Here is a 24,772-nt window from a genome sequence, read left to right on the forward strand (position 1 = left end):
TCCCAATCGAATGAGATAAAATGTCTCCGCATAAAACAAAGATACATTAAGCATAAAATGTCTATGAAGTAATACTGCATAAAATGTCTATGAAGTAATGCTAGTATTAGTTTATTGAAACACAAATTCTTGATATAAATTGAAATTTACCTTAAGTTTCTCTACATCTTGCCTCGATATGAGGCTAAATAAGACGTCAATTTTTTTTTGGGTGAAATAACGGCGAGAAGAATTTTATAAATTGAGAAAAAAGTGCTTCTAAAATATGAGATCAAAACATTAAATTCATTAAATTAAATGCTCTCAATTAAAATACATAAAACATATTACAATAGTACCTACAACCCTAAAGGGGCAGGGACTAAAATGGCATTCTTATTGCAGATTTCCAAAATATCCTGGTATGACGGTATGAGGAAAGAGGTTAAACAATCCACCTCTCCTGACGTAACTAAAACATAGACAAAAATTAAAACACAAACTGAATGGTAATGGCTCCAGGTCCGTTAATTTTTGTTTGGCACAATTTCTTGGAGGGGTCTGCTACATAACTGGGAAGATGGGTATGCTTGTTAATCTATGTTTCACTTAGGGAGGAGGGGCTTAGGGGGAGGGGGTTGTTCATATTTTTTTACGTGTTTGGATTACCCTGACTATTTAAAAATATATTATCCATTAATATCATCCTAGAACAAATAAAAATCTAAGAGGAGTTCTAAAATTATTCTAAAATGATTTTCGTTATTGTAAAATTCAATTGCAGTTCCCAGGTCCAAGTGCTAATGATGTATATAGAGAAAATATTTTATATAATATTTTCATTTACGCTTCTGGTAATCGAGGACTTATAATAGAAGTTTTGGATGTACTTCATTATTTTAGAATTTATTCTCAATTAGTAGATCTCAGTGCTAAGAATATATCAATTTTACCATATAGAAAATCTTTATGATTGGGAAAGACCCTCTAAAATGTATAAATTGCATAGTCAATGGCGCACATTGAAAAAGATACATATTACCAATGAGATTGCAATGGTATACTGAAAAAAAACACTTATTACTGTATTTTTTTAATTACTGTATTTTTTTAATGAGGCGTCATGAAGGAAACATAATTAATAGAAATTAGTATGCGATGAGCACTTCAAACTGAGTTTCATATTTGAAACCATTATTAACATTTTACTCATCTATACTAATCACTGTGAAATAAAATAATATCAATATAAGCCAATAAATAATAAAAAAAATATAATAATAGTAAATAAAAAAGTAATAAACTATATATATCTATATCCACATACATATATATTATAAAAATGAGTAAAATTAAAAAAAAAAGAAAAAAAAAAAAAAAGTTAAATTAATAAAAATATTGAATTAAGTAAAATTTAAAGAAAAGAAATAAAAGTTGCATGTTGACACATGGATTGTGTGCATTCAGATCTCTTTCCAATAATGGACAAAAAGGGAATGAGATGATCATTCTTTTAGTGATTGGGGAAGAGTGTTGTGAGACAATGGATTCCTTGGCAATAGTATGTTGATTGAGGGCTCGATGGTGGCCAGTTGTAGAAATATTATGTGTAGCTAAGCCTACATTGGGGTGAAGAGTCGTCCCCAAAGGTTTGTGGCGGTTAGCGAGATTCAAATAGTGTTCATCTCTAAAATCAAAAGTAAGTAATATCATTGTTATAGGTAAATTGTCTCTGCTCATGTTTTTCAAAATTCTATTCTAATTAGTTGAATATTTGTGTGTTAGTTATTAATCGCATAAATTGATGTAATTAGTTGCATGCTTAATTCCAAGTCATTACATATGGTATCAGAGGAGGCTTCAACTATCTGTGACCTCTAAAGAAAAAACATAGATTTATTCATAAATTTATTTGTTGTGAAATTAAGATCATCCAAATTTCAAGTTTTGGCAATTGCCTATCCATGAAAATAACATTACTATTTATATTATTTGTTAATCTTCTTTTCATAACCCAAAGGAAAAAGGAAAAAAAAACCATTGAACAAAATACTTAGTTAGGATTATAATCAATACTCTAAAAATATTATGTTTTTATTTTTATTTTTAAAACTAATGATTCTAATCAATACTCCCATATTCATTTAAATACTTGAGGGAATATTGAACTTTATTTAATAAATATTTGAATATTTGTGAGAATAATTAAATTTATTTAATAAATAATATATATACCCCAACCCAAAATATGGGGAGTCCTCAATCTTTTCATGATCATGTATCTTTTTCCTATAATCTTGAAATTGAAATTTCTCTTGGGCTGTTCTTTTTTTCCTGATTGTTATAGACCATTTGACATATAGCAGCTATGAGATTTATTGGTTAAGTATGCTACTTTATTTAGTTTTTGTTTTTTAGGTTTTGTTTCTCGCTGAATATGTTGGAAAATAGGAGTAAGAATATATATTTTGAAAAAGCTATAACTTGCTTCTCATAATTCCGGTGGATACATACTCTAATATGAGAGTCTCAAAAAATTTCTATGTAAATTTTAGAAAAGAAAAATTACAAAATTCATTGACGTATAATGTGACATTACCCATGGTTTATGAAAAAACATCTATGGTTTATGGTTTTGTCCCTTGATGTATGTAAATTAATTTGCATCAAATCCACAAGAGTGAACTAAAACCAAAAGAGAAATCCACAAGAGTGAATTATGTCGCTAGGTGTTCAAATTAATCAAATAAATTTTTAATTAATGTCTAAAAGCGAACACGTATAACTAAATTCCATAATTATTTTTAGGTTAACTTCCCTTTATTTTTCGAACTGATAATTAAAATTAGATAGACCCAATCTACCAAGTGTGTCAAGTCACACGGCCCAAGTTAAGAGCCAATTCACAAAGAGAGGAGCGTGTTAATTAATCGATATACCTGGCATAAAATACGTGAAAACATAATACAATTGACTTCTAACGTTAGTTATGTGCCAAATCCAAGTGATTCACAAAATTCTCGCTGAAAATACAATTACACATCGAGCAGGGAGTCGTTCATGTTGCAAGAGCGAATTCTCCACAACTTGAAAACACCTCCAAGTAAAACATCTCTCAATAATTATTTTTTTGGATAGAAATACCTGATTATATATATTGAGGAAATATAAAAGCTCTTATAAAAGTACGTATATGTTTTTCTTTATATAGTCGCTTAAGTAATGATTGAGTGTTTTAGGGATAACTTTTATATGACTATGTGAATCCATGGTTTTACCTTTATTTAATATATTTTTTAATATATATATATGTGAATGCATGTTTTTACCTTTATTTAATATATTTTTTAATATATATATTTTTAATATAAGTTTTAAAATTTATAATGGAATTAGAGGGGTAATATATATATATTATAATTAAATATATGTAATTTGTGAGTGGTATTTAAATTCTTATATTGAGCAATTTTATATGTAATTTAAGTGCATAAATTATTAGAATAAGGTTTAATTTTGGTCACGAGAAGTAGTTTTTCATAAAAATGGAAATTAATAATAAAAAGATTTTGATCAATTAAAAATAAATAGTGTTATTTATTAATATTTTTTTTTATTATATTACTTCTAATATTATGGAATGAGTTAGAGGTTATTATATTAGAGGAAAAAATTAATAATAGTATACATTAGTTATAGCTTAGATTTAGGTGTTGGTTTATATTCTTTTATGTTAATTATGGTTTAAGTAATGATCATGTCTAATTGCTTAATTTTTATTGATATTCTATAATATTATATATGATGTTATGGTTTTAGTTATTGGTTATATCAACATGGAAATGTTGAAGTATAGTGTTGTGATGATGTTTCATGAAATGACGGTATGTGGTAATTGGACATAGTTCTGATGAGAGGATAATGATGCATTTTATGATAACTTATGAGTGTATTTTATGATTTGAAGCATGTGGTTATTGCATGTAGATTTTATGACATGCATGAGCATGCAGTTTTTGCTATTCAGAATGTTGTGATTAATAATGATGTTATGTTCTCATGATGACATGTAAGACTTGACATGTGGATTATTTTCTATGATACTATGATGTTATAACTAATGCATTGGTTGCATGTTGGTATGTGGTGATTGACAAGAACTCCACAAATGGGCCTAGACAGATGCTTTCTTTAATGATCTTCTGGGAGCCCATACTTGTGAGGGAGAATATGTAACACCATATGGTTGAGGACATACTCAATCAACACTACATATGCTAGGGGTTCTTTTGTTTTGTATAGAACTTGATGGATAACTCTTGAGGGCTTATGGGACAATATTGAGGAGGAAAATTGCATGATATTGTATTGGGATGTCGAAGTCTGGTGGGGCTGTGAGGACCTTGATGCATGGGGTTGTGCACCTTAGTGAGCATGGATGGAGTGGGTTAGCGTTTCGAGATGCCTTGAGTACTACTATATGGAATACTAAGTTGGGTGCTTGCATTGGGGCAGATGAGGTTTGAGCCAAGCACGAGCCTTGGGCTATGGTATAGACCAATGAGGCTTTACGCTTGGTTCTGAAATTTGGGAAAAATGACAAAGATTCCTTGGGATTTCTCTGGTGATGTGAAATATTTTGATGCATGTTGGTTATATTGGTCCAACAGAGGGTGTAGGGAAAGTGTGAAGCAATATATAACTAAATAATATAAAATGCTAAATGATCACCTTAACTTTAGAATGAAGTTCCTTAAAGAGGGGGAGTATGTAATGCCCGTAATAACAATAATAATAATGATAAAATAAAATAATATTAATATATAGGTAAATAAATAAGAAATGATAAAAAAATATAATAATAATAATAAATAAATAAATAATAAAGAAAATATAATAATGGTAAATAAATAAAAAGTAATAATAAGAGTAAATAAATAATAAATAATGAAGAAAATATTATAATAGTAAATAAAGCAAATAGTAAATATTAAATTGGAGTTATATATATATATATATATATATACGCAAAACAACAAAAATAGTAAAAATAAGTAAATTTAACAAAAAGTAGAAAGGGATAAAATAAGAAAGAGTTAAATTAAGTAAAATTTAAAGAAAAGAAATAAAAGTTGGATGTTGACACATGGGTTTTGTGCATGCAAATTCCTTTCCAATTCCCTTCCATTTTTGGAACAGGTGTTTCTATTTAATGGATGAACATGGAATGAGATGACCATTCTTTTGGAAAAGAGTGTTCTAAGACAAAGGATTCCCTAACAGTTGTACATTGATTGAGTGTTGGGGGTTGGCCAAATGAATAAAGATTATGTGTAGCTGAGCCTACGATTGGGTGGACAGTCGTCCCCAAAAATTTGTTGCAGTTAGCAAGATGCAAATAGCTTTCATCTCCAAAATCACATGTAAGGAATATCATCGCTATAGGTAAGTTGTCTCTTCTCATGTTTTTTGAAATTCTATGCTAATTTGTTGAATGGTTGTGTGTTGATTATTAAGCACATAAATTGATGTAAAAAACACAAGTAAGGAATATCATCACTATAGGTAAGTTTTCTTTGCTCATGTTTTTCGAAATTCAATGCTAATTAGTTGAATAGTTGTGAGTTGATTATTAATTGCATAGATTGATTTAATTAGTTGCATTCTTAATTCCGAGTCGTTACACAATTTGCTAATCACAGGAAGATGCCCTCCAATTTTCCACTCTACTCTAACATCCTAGTTGCTTCAAAGAAATCATTCTCATGCGAGAGACCTCCACTGTCGCTAGCTAAAGTAAAACTAACCAACACTGTTCCTCTATTATATAGAGTCGTCTGTGTATGATAGTATTTGATTAACTGCGAAATCGTGGTATTAACATAGTAGGCGTAGAATTGAAGGTTAACGTAGTCTATCACATGATCACATATTTTCCATAGCACAAGTTAATGTGATTGAACATCCTAATTGTCAAAGGGGGTCATGTTCATGAATGAGATGACTTTTATCTTTTGTAAAACTCATGATGTGCCTTTCACAGTCCTCACTTTTTTCATGTTTCATATATTTTAATCTAAACCTAAACCTTCAGCTCTAACATAATCAATTAACCCGCTAGTTAAAATAGCATTGTTTTCTGAGTAGTTACTTAATTACTCACAGAGAACCGAAAAATAGTTACATTAACAAAAGGGAAAATGCAATTGCACAAACCTTGACAGTGGCATAGAACCCAGGATAAAAGAACAATTATTTCATTATTTTCCATTGCACATGTGGTGAAGGTGGAAATAAAACCTTCAAAATATGAACCAATGACACAATTACAAATTGGTTATATATATATATATATATATATATATATACATTAGAAAATATATTGGTGAAACCTCACTTAAAGGGTAATCAAAAGAAAATCGATTGTTATAGTACTGCCTTGGAAGGGACTAATAATGGTTGAATGGTTTCCATGTGAATATTCATTCTTTGTTGGTATTCCTCTTCTCCTATATTATACGTATCATGCATTTGATTTTTACTTTGACTGAGTATTACTTCATTTTTTATCAAAAAAAAATGTAGCTTCTCCATAGTTTAGAATTATGGATTAAATTTTATTATTTCTATTAACGTTTAAAATTATATATCTAGAATACAATTGGTTCAAATATTATTTTATTATGATTGTTATTGCATCTTTTACACAACATAATGCTTTGTGATAATTTCCTCTTTTTTCTTCCATAATTTTTGGATGAAGTTGCAATATTTATGCCATGATTTTTAGACACTTTTAGATTTTTCATTGGTAAGCTTCATAGGAAACCACCAAAATTTAAAATCTTTGAAAATAGCTCATACTCACAATTACTACACACCTTAATTAAAACAAGTATTTTCTAAAACAATGGATAAGAAGAAGATGTAAATAAATACACTTAGTAGAATTTTTAGAGGTTACTACCGACCAAAATTTATGGAAGTCTTTACCCTAGGTAAGTATCTTTTCAATTTCATATATCAATTTACAATTTTTCTAAAATATTGTTAACCAATAAAAAATTAAAAGTAACTTAATTATTTTATAATATTAAAATTACTTTTATAATAAATATTATTAATTAACAAGGTAAAAAATAATAAATATAGTTAGTTCACACTTTTAAAATTTTACTAGTCCAATTAAATAACTTATCATACACCAATACAATGCGATAAAATCATTAATAATTAAGTGAAAATTGATTCAAATCATATATTTTTGTTTAATATATGTTAAAAATAGTTAGGCACTTAAAAATACTAATGTAGATTCAATTTATTATTATGTAATTGTTTTAAAAATAAGAACTACTAACTTATATTACATAGATAATTATTGTTTATTACAAAATTTGTTTTAAGAACATGAAAACGAAATGAATTTTACCAAATAAATTAGATTATAGTAAAAAAATTAGATCATTTTACTTAATATCAATACAAAATCAGTAAAAGATTATTAATAATAAATTAAAATGGTTATCAATTCAAACAACAAATAACGGAGTAAATAAAGAAACTCCATTTTCAATATCTATATTTTTTCAACGAATATATTCAATATATATTTCATAGATATATCTAGAGAGAATAAATATCCTTTATGATATAGATATTTATAGTTTTGCACAGAAAATGTAAAACCTTCTAGACAACCTTCTCAACAAAAACATTATCACTACAATAAGACATTGTTATTTTGAGTGCGTGGAATTGGATTCTCCACCAAAACAATGTTGGATTATAATTAACAAAATACCTCAAATTACCAATCAGTAAAAAGAAATTTGACTATAGTCTTAACCCTAAAACTAACTTGAATTCCATTTTTTTACTTTAATTTAGTTATAATATTTAAATTAAGTTGTACGTACTAGCTACTTTGTAGCACTTGTTAGATACATTAATTTTTATCCCTTGGATTAACTTATATAAATATAAAATTTCTTATATCCTTGCTGTATTTAACCAATCATAAAAAATTCCATTTAATGTTTATACTTTTATCAAAGTGCAAATAATAATAATAAAAATCACAAAATATTTATGTTGGAGAACCATGAAGTATATGGGATACTCCTATGAGTTTATAGATATTGCCATATCTTCTAGGATCCCTTCTTGCTTAATAGTAGACCTATTTGCTAATCAAAGTACAATGGCAATCTACATAGGTCCTAAAATTCCTAAGGTTTCCATAGTTCCTTGTGTCACTACATTGATAGAGCACCTAGGTCAATCAATGTGTCTAAGATAACAATGTTATTGATTTTCATATCAAATACTCGACTACAAAAATCAAAGTATTTTTCTATGAGGACTCCTCCCATCATAAGATGGTTTTCTGATGACATGAATGGTCTAGGGATATTTCCTCTTCCAAACAGGTTTCCTCAAATAATGTTCTCTTACAACCTTAGAATAGATCGAGACATTATTGATTGCTTAGAATATTGGAAATTCTTGACACATAATTCTTGAGTTGAATTTAAGATGGGTTAAAGGTTTCCCTAGAATCAACCTCTCAGGATAAGGCTTTCCTTTGGGCTTAGGGTTCTTAGGTTCATCCCTCAATGGTTCAAGACACATTTCTTTCTTGGGTTCTTCATTTCAAATTTCCTCATTAAGGTCTTCGATATGTATCAAAGATTGTTTTATAGCTAGTGTCTTCCCTGATTGAAGGTGGATGACATGTAAATCATAGAAGAAATATCATAAGTTGGCTAATATTCCATCCAAAAAACTTCTCTTGATTGAGTGGGTTTAATGTTAATGGGGTTAGTAACAGGTTTTGTAGGTAACTGAGGTTATAGAGGGCATATTCAGGTATTTTCATAGGTGGGGAAGGGAGAAGTTTCAAGGGTGGCTGCATGGAGGGTTATTGAGGCCTTCCATACATTAGGTATATTCATTCTTACTTCCAAATCTATTGAGGAGGAGGGACCATCCATGATTGAGAAGCTAAGCTCCATGGGTAAGAAGAGTAATGCATAAAACAGTTAGACTGACAAGAATTGAAACATCGATATGAGTATTGAGTCATACCATGTAGGTTTTGGGACCATCGTCTTTTTTGCGACATAAAGCATATATTTTTTGGTTTCTCTACTTCTTCGTTCACAAATTTCATCCCTAGAAGATGGTGGAAAATGCATGTAGAATAATCTTTCCTGCAAATGGCACAAATATTAATTTGATCTATTCGACAACCCTTGATCTGAAAATGATTAGGAAGTGATCTGAAATTGATCAATGGATGATCAAGGATATAGAAAAATCCTAAAATTCAAAGTTATTGGATTCAAGTGGCGGTAATGCCATTACATAGAGCTCGCAAGAAACAACTCCAACGCATCTTGAACGAGTGAATTTGACCTCCAGATGAATGAGAAATTGCTTGTTAAAGATGTGATGAATTAGGGCACGTCAAATTTTTACTGCTCGACACATAGCATTTATAGTTACCGATGCAACATCTTCAGTTTGGTTGCAAGGTGAAATAATAGGTTGAATGAATTATATACATGGTGATGGAATATGTATTAAAATTTCATAGTTTACAAAAACCATATATTAAAAATGAAATAGGCGCATTTGATTTATTATTTACATAAAATACATTAAACTACATATTAAATATGTAGTGATGCATATTACAAAATGGTGAAACACACATTACATATGGTTGAAGAACCATATAATATGCATATGTTAACGTTATATACATATGGTTGAACACATGTATTAAACATAGTTTATGATATAACGATATGGTGCAGAGTTTATGATATAGTTTATGGTGTGGAATTGGTAACAGTTTCAAGCCACCATTCACATGCGACAACAACTAATGTGGCATCACCGTCGGATGAATATCTATTGCGGGTAATGTTTTATGCCACGAGATCCACCATGACCGCAAAGGGATATGTTCACATGCCACGGGTTCTAATGTGATATGATCGTCGGAGAAGTTGTAAATATATGCTAAGTTTGGAAACCATACAAAATGCGCTAAAGTTTAATGTATGATATGGTTGTTGTTAATATATGCCATATTTGTATAGTTTCATGCATAGTTTCCATTGCACCGAATGTAATGTTTTATGGTGCGGTTCAAAACAAATGTTAACAATAGAACCATATTGTTATATGGTTATAACAATGCGATATGTAATTTAATGTTTTCCATTAGGGTTTTGTCACAAACACTATATATACATGTAATGTTATGCCATGGAGGGGCAGAGAGATAGAGATAGGATGTGAGCTTGATTCCTGGAGAGGTATTGTAACCTTCTCTGCAACAGAAGAGTTGTGGAGTAGCATTGAAGACTTGGAGGCAAAACTTTGTAGGATTATTTCGGGAGTTGTAAGAGATCTTTTACAGTGTCATCAGTTATGTTGGATTCCTAAGGCCGAGCAGATCACAGATAGACTAGTCATAAATTCCATTGATGTAACTTTGATATGTTGTATGGGTTATAAAGTTTTATTAATCTAAAAGTCCTTCCTGTTGAACACTCGGCCCGGAGATGTAGGCTTTGAGATAGCCGAACTCTGTTATTAATTTCTTGTGTTGTTTTCAATCGCACATGTTTGTTGTTCTATTATTTTGCTGCAACATTATTATTCGGTTCTCCATGATTTACGGTTTATATGATTAAGTGGCGTTCTAATATTTCATGCATTAACGTATTTTTGAAACATGAGCAAATCACAATTTAAATTAAAGATCTTTCTGGGGACTGGGAATTCTCTTCTACATTTCAAGTGAAAAATTTTGAGTGCTAGTTAAGCCTCTTCTTTCTCCTTCTTCCTCTACAAAGTAACTATTTAAGAACTTAATGTGCCAAGTAGATGAATTTTTAACTTTTCTAATAAATTACCAATTTATGCTTTAGTAACACCTCCATTATCAATCTTTTCTATTCTAGAAAATGTGTTTTTAGGTCCCTTGCTTAATTTGGATGTTCCTATAGAATACCATAGATAGAATTCCTCAATATATTTAAAGATATACTATGAAACATATCCTCCACTCATGGGGTTTAGGAGTTCAATGGTGTCATCTTTGATTCCTCATAGCAACAACGCTTAAAGTGTTTCTAGAGGTAACTTAATTTGTTTTGACTGCTACAAATTATAATGAAATACATAAACATATTATTTACGGAATTCATACCCATATTGACTCATTCATAAGTACTTTTATTGTCATTCCTTCTCCTTCTGATAGTCCTACTATTTATTTGTAAACTTGTCATCCATTTGTGTCTATGTTTTGATGCTCCCTTCCTGCAAGCCCATGAAACAATGTGATGTTTCCCTCTTTGAGAGTCATATGGAATAATTTTATATTATATGCATATGAAACATAATCATAGCTCTTGTAAAGGACATAAAATGAAAAAATAAAGGTATTTGGGTCTTCCTTTGAGAGACCATGAAAATTCGATTCCTTGATGGGGAATCTAAAGGATAAGATCTACTCCTTAATTTCAAGTGCCATCTGCTCTAAGACTTTGTATTCCTCTTCCAAGGAAGTCTTGGGATATTTAGAAAATTTCAATTTCATATGGATATGCTCACCAGAGAAGTCTTATCGAAACATAGTACTAAAATAAGTCTACACACATTTAGATTCCACTTAAATAAACTAAATTAGTTCTCCATTTTTCTAATGAACTTGGTATGGGAGTTAAATAATGTGGTTGTGGGATAGTTTTGACAAATATTCAAAGTTGGTCACTTGAAGAAGTAAAAGGTAAAAGTAATTAAGCTCTAAAAGAGAATGAACCGAAAAATACATTCACACGAAAATAAACAAAACACTAACTATATTATTCATAGTTCCTTGGAAATGACACCAAAAATGATGAATTAGCTAACCAACCTTCTAATTTCATAGAAAGACAACCAAAAGTATGATCATTTAATTGTTAATCCAATATTCGTTTGGAACTTAGAAAATGTCATGATTTGTATATGCTAGTGCAATCCATTATGTGGTCCGAGCTTATAGTATTATAAACATTGTTACAATGCAAGATAAGGATGTTTTCACAAGTCATCACTAATTAAAACACACCACATTTTCTAGGAAATTAAAGTACTCGTATAAGAAAGTAAACAACAATTACATGAAAGTAAACACTCTAACAGGAAAGTAAACACACCAATGACTATGAGGTGACTTGCTTCAATTTAATAGTATTCCTATTTGTTGTAACAATTTATGTAGTATCATGCCCTTGTGATGCAATAAAATGACCAAAAAACAAATCAAATCTAAAGTGCATACATCAAGATACGAAATTCACACAAATCTAAATCATTAAACTTCTATTTTCCTAAAAACCAAGAAAAATTAACTTGCAGGTAAGTTGCAGCAATATGTGAAATTCCCTAAAACATAGAAATTTGTACAAAATTATGTAGTCAACAAATTAACCAAAAAGATCATATTTGAATTGTATAACTTGGAGTTGCAAAAATAATTAGTTAATGAAATTGCATCATGGGAATTATTGTAATTACAACAAAAGGAAAATAACGGAATTGCAGCAAAGGATAATTAACTACAAATTAATAGAAATATGTATACTACTATTGATGGTGTTGGAACTTGCCAAAATGCAAGGGGGTCCCCCAGATGTGATGTCCCAATTAGACTTCAAACCATGTGGTGTGGGAGCCCTTCCCTAAATAAGGCGTGACTGCCATTTTTCTTAGAGATTTTCCTTGACTGTAATAATTAGCACAAGAGAGAAATGTACATGTACTTTTGGAATGAACAAGTGAGTATGCCTTGTGGAATGTGCAGTTGCATAATGTATCAAGGTCCTTTCATAGGAGGGAAGGAAATTGAGCCTTTAAGAGAAGATTAATAGTGCTAATCTAATAAAGACATATGAGAATATATATGAAATAATTGTTAATCAACTAGAGAAATAGTTCACATAGAAGTAACAATCGTTAATACAAGTACAACAAACATTCAATAAGATATGCACCAAAGCCACCAAAATAGTTCAATTTATTTAATACAAATGACAACATCATATATCACAAACATTCAAAGAATAATCTTTCAACATTTACGACATATGTGGGAAAGTGTGTTGGCTCAATGAGCTTCAAGTATTAACAAAAGTTCCAAGATACATTGATACGATGAACACCACTAGCTCCAATAGTGGAGCTTTAGAGCTACCACTTGCTCTCAAAAATAACTATCTTCCTCTCTAATACCTATTTGGAGAATCCAAGGTGAAAACTCCTTTGCTTGAGAAATGAGGGTGTATATACAACAAATGAGGTGACTCTTCACCCCCCCTGTGACTCTTGAACTCCCCTCATGGCTCTTGAAGTCCCATTTGAACCTTTGACTTCTACATGAAATTTCACATTCTATAGGTGAATCTTTGACTTCCACTTTACTTTAAATATTTCATTTATTTAAAATTACATAATTGTATCCACTAATGATGTGGGAGATGATGAATCATATGACACCTTAAATTGACATCTTAACAAGACATGAATTGACATTGATGGCATGGACTTGATGATGAAGTGGCAATGCCAAGCCACTCTTCTCTTGTTGCTATCTTTGTGCCTTCATGAAATATCATGTATGGTATCCCTCATCTTGTTCTAAATGCATGAAGATAAGGAGTCTTCACTATGATATTGATCTTCCAACTTTTGTTGAAATCTAGCGTTCCTTCATCTTCTTGTTCAATGGTCATATTGTATTCACAGGTTCCAAAGTGTTTTCTACCACATTCTCATTCTCCTCTTATTTAAGAATCATTATGTGATATCAAGATGTAATACCTACAAGTGAAATCCACTTATGAAAAAACAACATCTATCTGGAAACCTCCTAGTCTAACTTACAACATGAAAATTGTTGATTGAGTTGGAATTGGGTACTGGATAAGGAAGAAGACTTAGGGATTGTGTAGTGTTTAGTTTAAGAGGCCAGGAGTGAGGGATTGAGGCTTGCAACTACATAATGCATAGCTTTGGAGGCATGTGAAGCAAAATTTCATACTTGAGAGTCACATTGAGGCAGACTTTCCCATTATAACTAGGTAATATGTAGTTTTAAAGGGAGACTGAGAAGTTGGATTACACAATTGCACAAATAAAGGAGTTAGGGATATAGATTGTAGAATGGGGATTTCATAATGCACAGAAAAGAACTCGATGGGAGGCAAGGTTGCACAGTTCTTGAGGCCAGGAGGTCAGGATTGAGCATTGTGACTCTGCAATGCACAATCCTTGGAGGTAGTGAATACACATTACATAGTTCTAGGAGGAAATGATGCAGTTTGAGGCTTGTAACTATGCAACACATAGTTCAGGAGGGCAGAGTGAGCTTAGGTTGGTAGGGAATGAAACTTTCCAAAATTTAACTAAGTGTGAGATCAGTGAGGCAGGGATGAAACTAAGGTAGTACTTGAACATGACCACACACTCAGAACCATCGACGAGACAAAATAGAACACTCAACACTCAAAAACAACATGGGATCCTTAATGCGACAACAAAATTAAGGGATGATTTTTTTTATCCTTAATGAACCTAACAACCCACCTGACATGTGGGTCGTTGTGCATGTTTCTGGTGTTTCTTAGTTTTTAATTTTTCATTTTGTTTTGTTTGTTTAACTTAATATGTTGGTTTTTTTGTAATATATATACACACACACACACACACACATATATATATATATATAGTTACAGGAAAATGACATCAAGAAAGGTTTTTGTGAATCTTTCTGGACCAAAGACAATAATTTCATCATCTAGAGTTGCAAGTGGACCCTCAAAAAACACTACTGAACAAACCCAACCTGAGCTAATTGGTAAAAATCCAGAAAGTGGCTCCTTAAATGAAAGGAAGTTGATTTCGTACAGGAAGAAATCACAAGAAGTGAAGCATACAAAATTTGCATGGTATGCGAAGATAAAGAAGGCGATGAAGATCTGCAAATATATCTATATGCTGGTATGATTTATTATGGTGGGAGTTATGAGGTGATGGGCAAAGTAATAGACATATGTTTGGTGCCAGATACTGAAGTTGTTTATGTACTTACAAAACCGCCAAAGTCACATGAGAATATTAGATATCATTTTTCATTGTCGATGTATGACACAAAAGAAGATTCTACAAAGATATGTAAACAACTCATAAACGACATTGCACAAAAGATTGTAATTATTCTTATTTATATTTATGCATTTTGCATTATTGTAACAAAATTTTCCTGAGGGTCTTTAAATTATGATGGGGGGACTTTATTATATAGAGCAAGATTTTATGAATGTTGCTAGTTGTTTCCACTCATAGTTAGAAGAAGATATGAGAAACAAGAAAAGAAAAAAAAACTCCATGATGCTACAAGACTACATACAAGGGATTAGCAAAGAATTCCAATAGTGGATCAATCTAGTAAAGCTAGACATGTTACTTTTAAAGATGAGGAAGATCAAACTAAAGAATATGTTTCCATTACCTAGAATGAGATTGTTGGCATTATGATACAGGTTTTGTCCTTGATGGAAACTCACTCAGATGAAAGATCACAGTACAACATGTCAATAGCAAAGAATTACAAATTAGACTACAAAGAATGAAGAAAGAAAGGTATATGCATGTTCACCTTGACCAAGCTACGTATTCACGCAGGTTCACTGAACACAAGTAGTGTATTTGTACACACGCACTTTCACAGAAGGAAAAGGTTGTATATCTTGGAAAGCTAAGTTTTTGGTTCGAGGTATTTGGTCCAAGGTATTTTGATCCAAGGTATTGGTCCAAGGTATTTGGCCTGAGGTATTGACCCTAGGTATTTGGTCCAACGTATTGGTCCTAACTGGTTTTGGTCCATGGTATTGAGAAACGCCTAAAACTATATAAGGAGGAGAAGATCATTAGGACAAGTGTGCAAGTATCAAATATCCGATGAAGTGTGAGATCTAGTATGCTGGTTATTGGCTTATGGTGTTGTGCTTGATCTGAACTAAGGATAAACCTTAACGCTTGATGAAGGATAAGATCTAATGATGGATCGACATCTTAAGGCTTGAAATGAATTATCATTATGTGGTTTGATCATGTATATCCTAGATCTAAATACTGACGCATGTGTTATTATGTAAATATTATGATCTAGGTATAACTGAAGTCTGGAATAGCTGCAGAATTATGAATTAATATTTGCAGATGTGTACACTGGTTGGCTTTGATAAAAGCATGTATATACACTGGTTCGACACATGGAATTAGCGTATACCTTATGAAGTACATTTCAATTGTTTCTGTTTGCCGTTTCATAGTTCTCGGTTCTGCTTTGGGTTCTGGTGACAGTGTCTGAATGATCAGATTAATTGTGATTTGCTACAGTGACGATGGGTTGTCAATGTGATTGATTGATTCAGTTGTTGGTTGATTTAGAAAGTGATGTTTAAGGTTCAGTGATTGGTTGATGCAGATGTATTTGATGATTGTATTGCAGTTATGATGTTGTTGATGGATCAAGTCTGAAAATTTATGAAACATGGTCCTTGGAGGAAGATATAAGGTTGTAACCTTTTGTAGGTCACCGCCTATGTATTAGTAAACATATCAGCCAGCACAAGAGCTAGGGGATTGTAGCTCCCTTCCAGTAGAAGCTAGAGAATGAGAGAAAGTCTTACCCTCTGCAAGTAGAAGCCAGCATACTGGTATGAGTTTTCACCAATACAAGATTATAAACAGATTTTATTATTATTAAAAGAAGACAAAGACGACAGCAGCAGGTGGTTTTTACCCACATTGGGTTTCCACCTTATATCTTGGTGTTCATGTGTGATGCTTTACTTTACTTTTACTGCATTGTTTAATAAATCTCTGATATATTGGTTAAAGTTCAATGCATGATAAATTGCCTAAATAAAAAGTTCTCTACATATATGCTGGTTGCTTTATGTACAGCTGCGTGTACACGCTAGTTCACTTAGTTGAAGTAGCATATATAAATATGTTTTGGAAATAAAATTATTGATCGGATAATACTGATTCACCCCCCTCTCAATATTATTTCCAACAATTAGTATCAGAGCAGGTCCTTCAGAAGAAGCTTGATCACTTGAAAGGAGATCCATCATCATGAGTAATCAAGAAAGTTTGGGATCCATTAGACCGCCAATATTTGATGGGAGCAACTTTGTTTATTGCAAAATAAGAACCACAACCTATCTACAATCACTTGGAACAGATGTCTGGGAAATTGTGGAAGGAGGATATACATTTCCAACAACAATTCCTACAGATACAACAGGTAAAAGGAAATATGAAAACAATGCCAGGGTTGTCAATACTTTATTGGGAAGCCTGTCACAATCAGAGTTTGTCAAAGTCATGCATCTCAAATCAGCTAAAGAAATATGGGACAAAATCATTCTGAGCTACAAAGGAGACTCTCAAGTAAAACGTGCTTTAACTTCAAACTCTTAGAATTTAGTATGAAACTCTTAAGATGCACAATGATGAAAGTATATCTAGTTACTTCTTATGTATAGATGATGTTTTCAATTGTATGAAGAATCTGGGTGAAGATATAAAGGAAGTTACCTTAGTTGAGAGAGTTTTAAGATCCTTGTCTGCTAAATTTGAATCAAAAGTGTTTACCATAGACGAAAAACAACATCTACAAACTATCACTATGACACAGCTTCACGGAATCTTAACTGCCTTTGAGATGAGAAAATGAGTTTCATTAGATATGGGAGAAGCCACATTTAAAGCTTCAGCAAAAGGAAAGGAATAACTCAATGAATTGGGACACATTTCAGAAGAAGAAGATGAAGTAAACTTTGTCAAGAAGTTTCAATGGGGTTCCGGAAGATTTAGAGGTAAGCTACCCTTCAAATGCTTTGCCTATGGCAAAGTCGGTCATTATGCTGCCAAATGTCCTCATAAAGATAAATCTGAAAAACGGAAGGAATATGAAAAATGGAATAGAAAGCATGTTGTAAATAAAAGGAGTTACTATGCTCATTAAGATAGCAATGGTTTATCGAATAGTGATGAAGATGAAAATAGTAAGGACTATAGACTTCTAATGGCTTATGACGATGATAATTTTTGGGATGATTTAGAAAAAGATGACCTTCATGAAGAAATCTCTAAACTCAAAATTTGTTTAGAAGAAAAGGATATGTATATGATTATAGATACCTTCACATACCAACTTGCTGAAAAAGAAAAACACAATGAAAAACTAGATTGTGAAATTGTGGGTCTAAGAAAGGATCTTGAGAAAACAAAATCTCTCAATCTTAGATTTGTTAAAGGATTAGAAACCTTAAATGAGATTATCAAAGTGCATCATTCTCCTCTAATAAAGACAGATCTTGGATATACTAAAGAAGCATCTCAATCACAGAAGTCGTCAACCTCCACTAAAAGCTATCTTGATGCAGCAAAGACCAGTGAACAGTATGATAATCGTCAGCAAAGGCATAAACCATATCACCAGGTAAATCAGACTCAATTTATTCGAAGGGTGAATAGAAGCCACAACCAGCCTCAGGTAAATCATACTCAATTTTCTCCGAAGATGAATATCAATATAAACTACAATCACCAGGTCAATAGATTCAATAGTCGCAGGAAATTCTTTAATGGCAATTTTTTTCATGTCATAATATTGGACATAAAGCTATTCAATGCATTGCTTATAAAACCATCATGACTAGAGAAGCATGAAATCAAAGGAATGTAACAGGGGTCAAGAAAAGTTCCTATAATAACTTTTCTCTTCTCGAAAATGAAATAGAATGCTCAATCTGTAACAACTTTGGTCATGAAGAATCTGAATGCAAGAGAAAATTTCGGCAAACATCTCAAAAGGAGAAAACTCCATTAAATCCCAAGATATGGAGAAGGAAAGAATCTCAAATAGAAAGATGTGGTACAGACTTGTATGCAAAAGGACAAGAAAATCAGTGGTACATCGACAGTGGATGCTCAAAACACATGACAAGTGACAATGGAAAAATTCACTCATATAATGCCTTAGAAAAAGAAAATAATGTCTCATTTGGAAATGACACTCCTACTGTCATAAAAGGTAAAGGATTTGTTTTCTTGAAAGAAAAGTTTAAAACTGGAAATGTTATGTATGTAGACAGTTTGAAGCATAACCTGTTGAGTGTCAGTAAAATGTGTGATCAAGGAAATGAATTGGTGTTTCGATCAAATGGATGTGTTGTTTGTGAGATTGATACAAGGGAGACCATGATGAAAGGTAAAATAACTCCAAACAACTTATATATACTCAAGGGAGGACAACAACAATGCTATCTAAGAAAAAATGATGAAAACTGGTTGTGGCATAGAAGGTTAGGACATCTAAGCTTTTCTCAAATAAGAAAAGCATGCAGATTCAAGGTTGTTCATGATCTTCTAGATATCAACATCCCTGAAAATACAATATGCAAACCATGTCAATTCGCTAAGCAAACCAGAGCTCACTTCATTGAAAAAGAAGGGTCAGCTAGTAAGCATCTTGAACTTGTCCATACTTATTTATGTGGACCATCAAGGAAGAAGTCACCTCGTGGAGAAGAATACTTTATTTTTTTCATTGATGACTTTTCCAGAATGTGTTGGATAAGTCTACTAAATCATAAAGATGAAGCATTTGAAAAGTTGCAAGCCTTCAAAGATTTGGTTGAAAATGAATCAGATCAGAAAATCAAATGTCTCAGATCTAAGCGGGGAGGGGAATTTACCTCAGATGAATTCTTTGACTTTTGTGAGACACATGTAATAAAAAGGCACTTCTCCACCGCAAGGACTCCTCAACAAAATGGGGTGGTAGAAAGAATGAACATAATTGTTCAACAAATGGTTCGAGCTATGCTAGATGAATCTGGAACTCCTGCAACCTTCTGGGGTGAAGCTGCATTCGCCACCGTAACTATTCTCAACCATGCAAATGTTCGAGTAAATAACACTCAAACTCCACATGAACTTTGGTATGGTAAGACTCCTACTGTAAAATACTTCAAAGTTTTTGGAAGCAAATGTTATATCAAAAGGACTAGTGAAAAAATTGGTAAGTTTGAGTCCAGAGTAGATGAAGGTATTCTTCTTGGTTACTCTTCCCAAAGTAAAGGGTATAAATGTTATAATAAAAGACTTGGGAAAATTGTTGAAAGTATTGATGTTGTAGTTGATGAAGCATGCAAAAATCCAAAATAGACAAAAATAGAATATTATGACAATGAAGAACATGGGGAGTATTTTCTCACATCAAATCACAATGATTCTGAAGAAGAAACCAATGAAGCACTAGAAGAAGAGATAACAGTAGAAGAAAAGAGTCTATCTAGGTATGTTCAGAAACATCAAGCTATCTAGCATTACTGTCCTCCACCGAACCTCAAATTGTAAATGAAGCATGCAAATATGAATGTTGGGTCAAGGCCATGAATGAAGAACTTCAACAAATTGAAAATAATAATACTTGAGAATTAGTTCCTAGACCTCATGATAAAAATATTATAGGAACTAAATGGATATTCAAAGACAAGTTGAATGAAAATGGAGAATTTATTAGAAACAAGGCCAGACTTGTTTGTAAAGGAAATGCTCAACAAGAGGGTATAGATTTTGAAGAAACTTTTGCACCTGTTGCTAGACTTGAAGCCATAAGGATGTTTCTTGTTCTTTCTAGCTTTCAAAAATTCAATGTATACCAAATGGATGTAAAATCTGCTTTCCTTAGTGGAGGTTTAGAAGAAGAAGTTTATATTGAACAACCAGAAGGATTCATTCTTGGAAATGATGCAAAACTTTTATGCAGACTTTAAAAGGCTCTCTATGGTCTAAAACAGGCTCCAAGAGCCTAGTATCACCGCCTTGACAAATATCTACACCAACAAGGTTTTTCAAAAGGGTCAGCATATAGCAATATATATACAAATATTGCCACTGATAAATTGCTAATAATTGTTGTTTATGTTGATGATATCATTTTCGGTAGCAATGAAGAATCCATGAGTCAGAATTTTGCTGTAGTAATGCAACAAGAATTTGAAATGTCCTTGCTTGGTGAACTTACCTATTTTCTTTGTCTACAAGTTCAACAAAATAAAGATTGTATTTTTCTTTCACAAACCAAATATCTCAAATAGATCTTGAAAAGATACGGCATGGAACATTATAAACCTATATGTACCCCAATGGTAACAGGATGCAGTCTTAGCTCAAATGATGAATCAACAACAATACATCAACCAAATTACAGATCCATGATTGGCAGTCTACTTTATCTAACAGGTACCCGACCTGACATCATGCATGTAGTAGGAATAGTTGGAAGATTCCAAGCAAATCCAAAGGAATGACACCTTCAGGTAGTCAAAAGAATTTTCAAATATCTTCAAGGAACATAGAATTTTGGTTTATGGTATCCTAGAGATACAGATCTTACTCTTCATGCATATACAGATGCAGATTGTGCAGGAAGTGTTGATGACAGAAAAAGAACTAGTGGTGGTGCATTCTATATGGGTTCCAGGTTAGTGTCTTGGTTCAACAAGAAACAAAGTTCAATTGCGTTATGTATAGCTGAAGCAGAATATGTGGATGTTACATCTTGCTACACACAACTACTTTGGATGATGTAAACATCGCAAGACATTCAGATCACATGTACTCCACCCATCTCCATTCTATATGATAATACAAGTGCCATCAGTATTTCAAAGAGTCCAGTCATGCACTCTAAGACCAAGCACATACCCATCAAATACCATTTTCTACGTGAACAAAAAAGTCAAAATGGAATATGTTCCCTCCAAAGAATAGGTTGCTGATATATTCACTAAACCACTACCCAGAGAGACATTTGAATATCTCAGACAAAAGCTGGGACTAGTTGCTGCATCATCCTACTGTTAAATAAAATTTTTTAGAGAAAGATTATTATACATGTGTTTCTTGAAGTCTAGTCGCATACACACGTGGGTTTCTATCAGGCCAGGCAGTAACTCCATAAGGCAAAAATGATTTGTGTGTCCTATTCCATTAGGCAGGTGTTCATTATATATATGAGGGAGAGACTGTTCATTTCATCTCCCGATGACTGTTAATATTTCTAATTTATTTATTTACATAAATTCACCCAATGACAAGGATTAGGTGTCAACATTCCCCACCTTAATCTGAAGGGATGCTGGTGAGTCCGAGCATCATTCTGAATCGTTCGAGCTTTTCTCTTCCAAGTGCTTTGGTGAAGATGTCTGCAATTTGCTCATTTGTGGAACAATGACGGAGATGGATTGTTTGCATGATCTCTAGGAGACAGCTCCTGATCCAAGACTCATAGCATATCCTAAAGTTGATACCCCAGTTTCTTTGTCTCCATTGAAGTCTGAATCAAAGTATCCAATCAAGTTGAAGTCGTCCACCTGTGTATACTTGATTCCAAAGTCTTGAGTTCCCTTCAAGTACCTTAGAACTCTTTTTGCAGCATACCAATGTCCCTCACAAGGCTTTTGCATAAACTTGGAGAGGATTCCAATAGCAAATGAAATGTCTGGTCTTGTAGTAGTTAGGTAGTTGAGACTTCCTACAAGCTATCTATACTTTGTTTCATCCTCAAATTCTTTTCCTTAAATAGATGTGAGCCTTAAGTTTTGTTCCATTGGAGTAGTAATAAGATTGCACTCTGTCATGCCAAACCTGTTCAACAGATCTCCAATGTATTTCTTTTGAGAAAGAAATATGGATTTTGGATGTTGGGTTACTTCAATAGCAAGATAGTAATGAACATAGCCCAAATCAGTCATTTCAAAACTTTTCCCCAATTCCTTCTTTATGGATGCAATTTAGATTTCATTGTTCCCTGTCATCAAAAGATCATCTACATATACCACAAGATATACAACTGTTTTTCCAACTTTCTTGACAAATAAAGTTGCATCATCAAGATCAAAATGTTTGAAATTGAGTTTGGGAAGATGATCAGTTAGTTTTTCATACGAGGCTCACGGTGCTTGTTTGAGGCCATACAAGGACTTCACAAATTTGTATACTTTATGTTCATGTCCTTTCATAGCAAATCCTTTAGGCTGGGACATAAAAACATTCTCTTTTAGATCTCCATTCAAGAAAGCAGTTTTTACATCCATTTGATGGACTTTCCAACCATTCTGAGCTGCTAGTGTAAAGAGTGTCTGGATGGTAGCCCATTTTGCTATGGGGGCAAAAGTCTCCTCATAATCGACCCCTTCCTTCTGTGCAAAACCTTTTGCCACAAGCCTAGCTTTGTGCTTGTCAAGTGAGCCATCAACTTTATACTTGTTCTTGTAGACCCACTTGCAGCCAATTGGTTTGGTTCCTAATGGAGGATCAACCAGCTTCCAAGTGTCGTTCTTTATGAGGGCATCATACTCCTTTTGCATCGCTTCTTTCCATTCATCATGAGAAGAAGCTTCTTTGAAGGAAGTTGGTTCAAAATCTGTAGACAGGTTCAATTCACAATCATAAGAAACATCCATAATAACAAGTGAATTAGAGTCATCTACATCACCTCCATTTTGCCGGTTTGAATTTCTGGTTCCTGTCTTTCCAACTTCATCAGGATGAACAATTTCAGGTGTCTTTGTCAGCCACTTTGGGGGACCTTTCTCGGATGGTCCAAGCTGCTCCATTGATTGAGTTGAATCAATATTGAGTCTCTCAATTCTATCAATTACATCACTTAAAGCATCATCCGTTGTTGGAGTTTCATGCGGGGGAGAGTGTTCTTCAGAAGAAGATTCCACATGTTGATCTAGAATAGGAATCCCCCCTTCAAGATGTGGAATCTGATTATCAAATTCTTGCAATGATTTTACTTTTGTGAATCTATCCAAGCGATCAAGTTGCCACTCAACAACATTGTTAGTTTTGGGTGATTCAAGGAAAATTACATCTCTAGATACAAAAAATTTCTTATTTACTCATCATAGAGGTGGTATGCTTTGGAGGTGTTTGAATACCCTAGGAAGATACACTTACGACTTCTAGCACCAAGTTTGTTTCTATGTACCTTTAGTATCAAGGCATAATAGGTGGAACCAAAGACCCTGAGATGCTTTACCAAAGGAACATGTCCATACCACATTTCATATCGAGACTTGTTTCTTATAGCATTAGATGGACATCTATTCTTTATATATGCAACACATAGAACATCATCAGCCCAAAACATTATCTTTACATTTTTGAAGAAGAGCATGGATCATACCATATTTAAGATTGTCCTATTCATTCTTTCAGCTACACCATTCTATTGGGGATTATAAGGCACAGTTGTTTGATGTTTGATCCGATGTTGGCGAAGATAGTTTTAAAATTCATTTGATGTGTATTATTTTCCATTATCAGTGCAAATAGACCCAATATGAGATTGTGCATCATTTTCAATCCATTTATGAAAGTTATTGAATGTTTGAAAAGCATCATATTTTTTCTTCAATAAATAAACCCGACACATTATGGTGTAGTCATCAATAAATGTCATGATATATTTATTTCCATTTGCAAAAGGAACAAGCATTAGACCAGATAAATCTGAATGAATGAGTTCAAGTTTTCTATGTGCTTTTGAATGTGAATCATGAAAAGACTGTTTGCTATGCTTTCCTAGAATGCAAACATCACATTGCTTAAGTTTCCTAGGAATTCTAGG

Source organism: Pinus tabuliformis, chromosome J (genome assembly GCF_031772625.1).
Source record: "Pinus tabuliformis cultivar Carrire ecotype Pingquan chromosome J, CPIR1, whole genome shotgun sequence".
NCBI lineage: Eukaryota > Viridiplantae > Streptophyta > Pinopsida > Pinales > Pinaceae > Pinus > Pinus tabuliformis.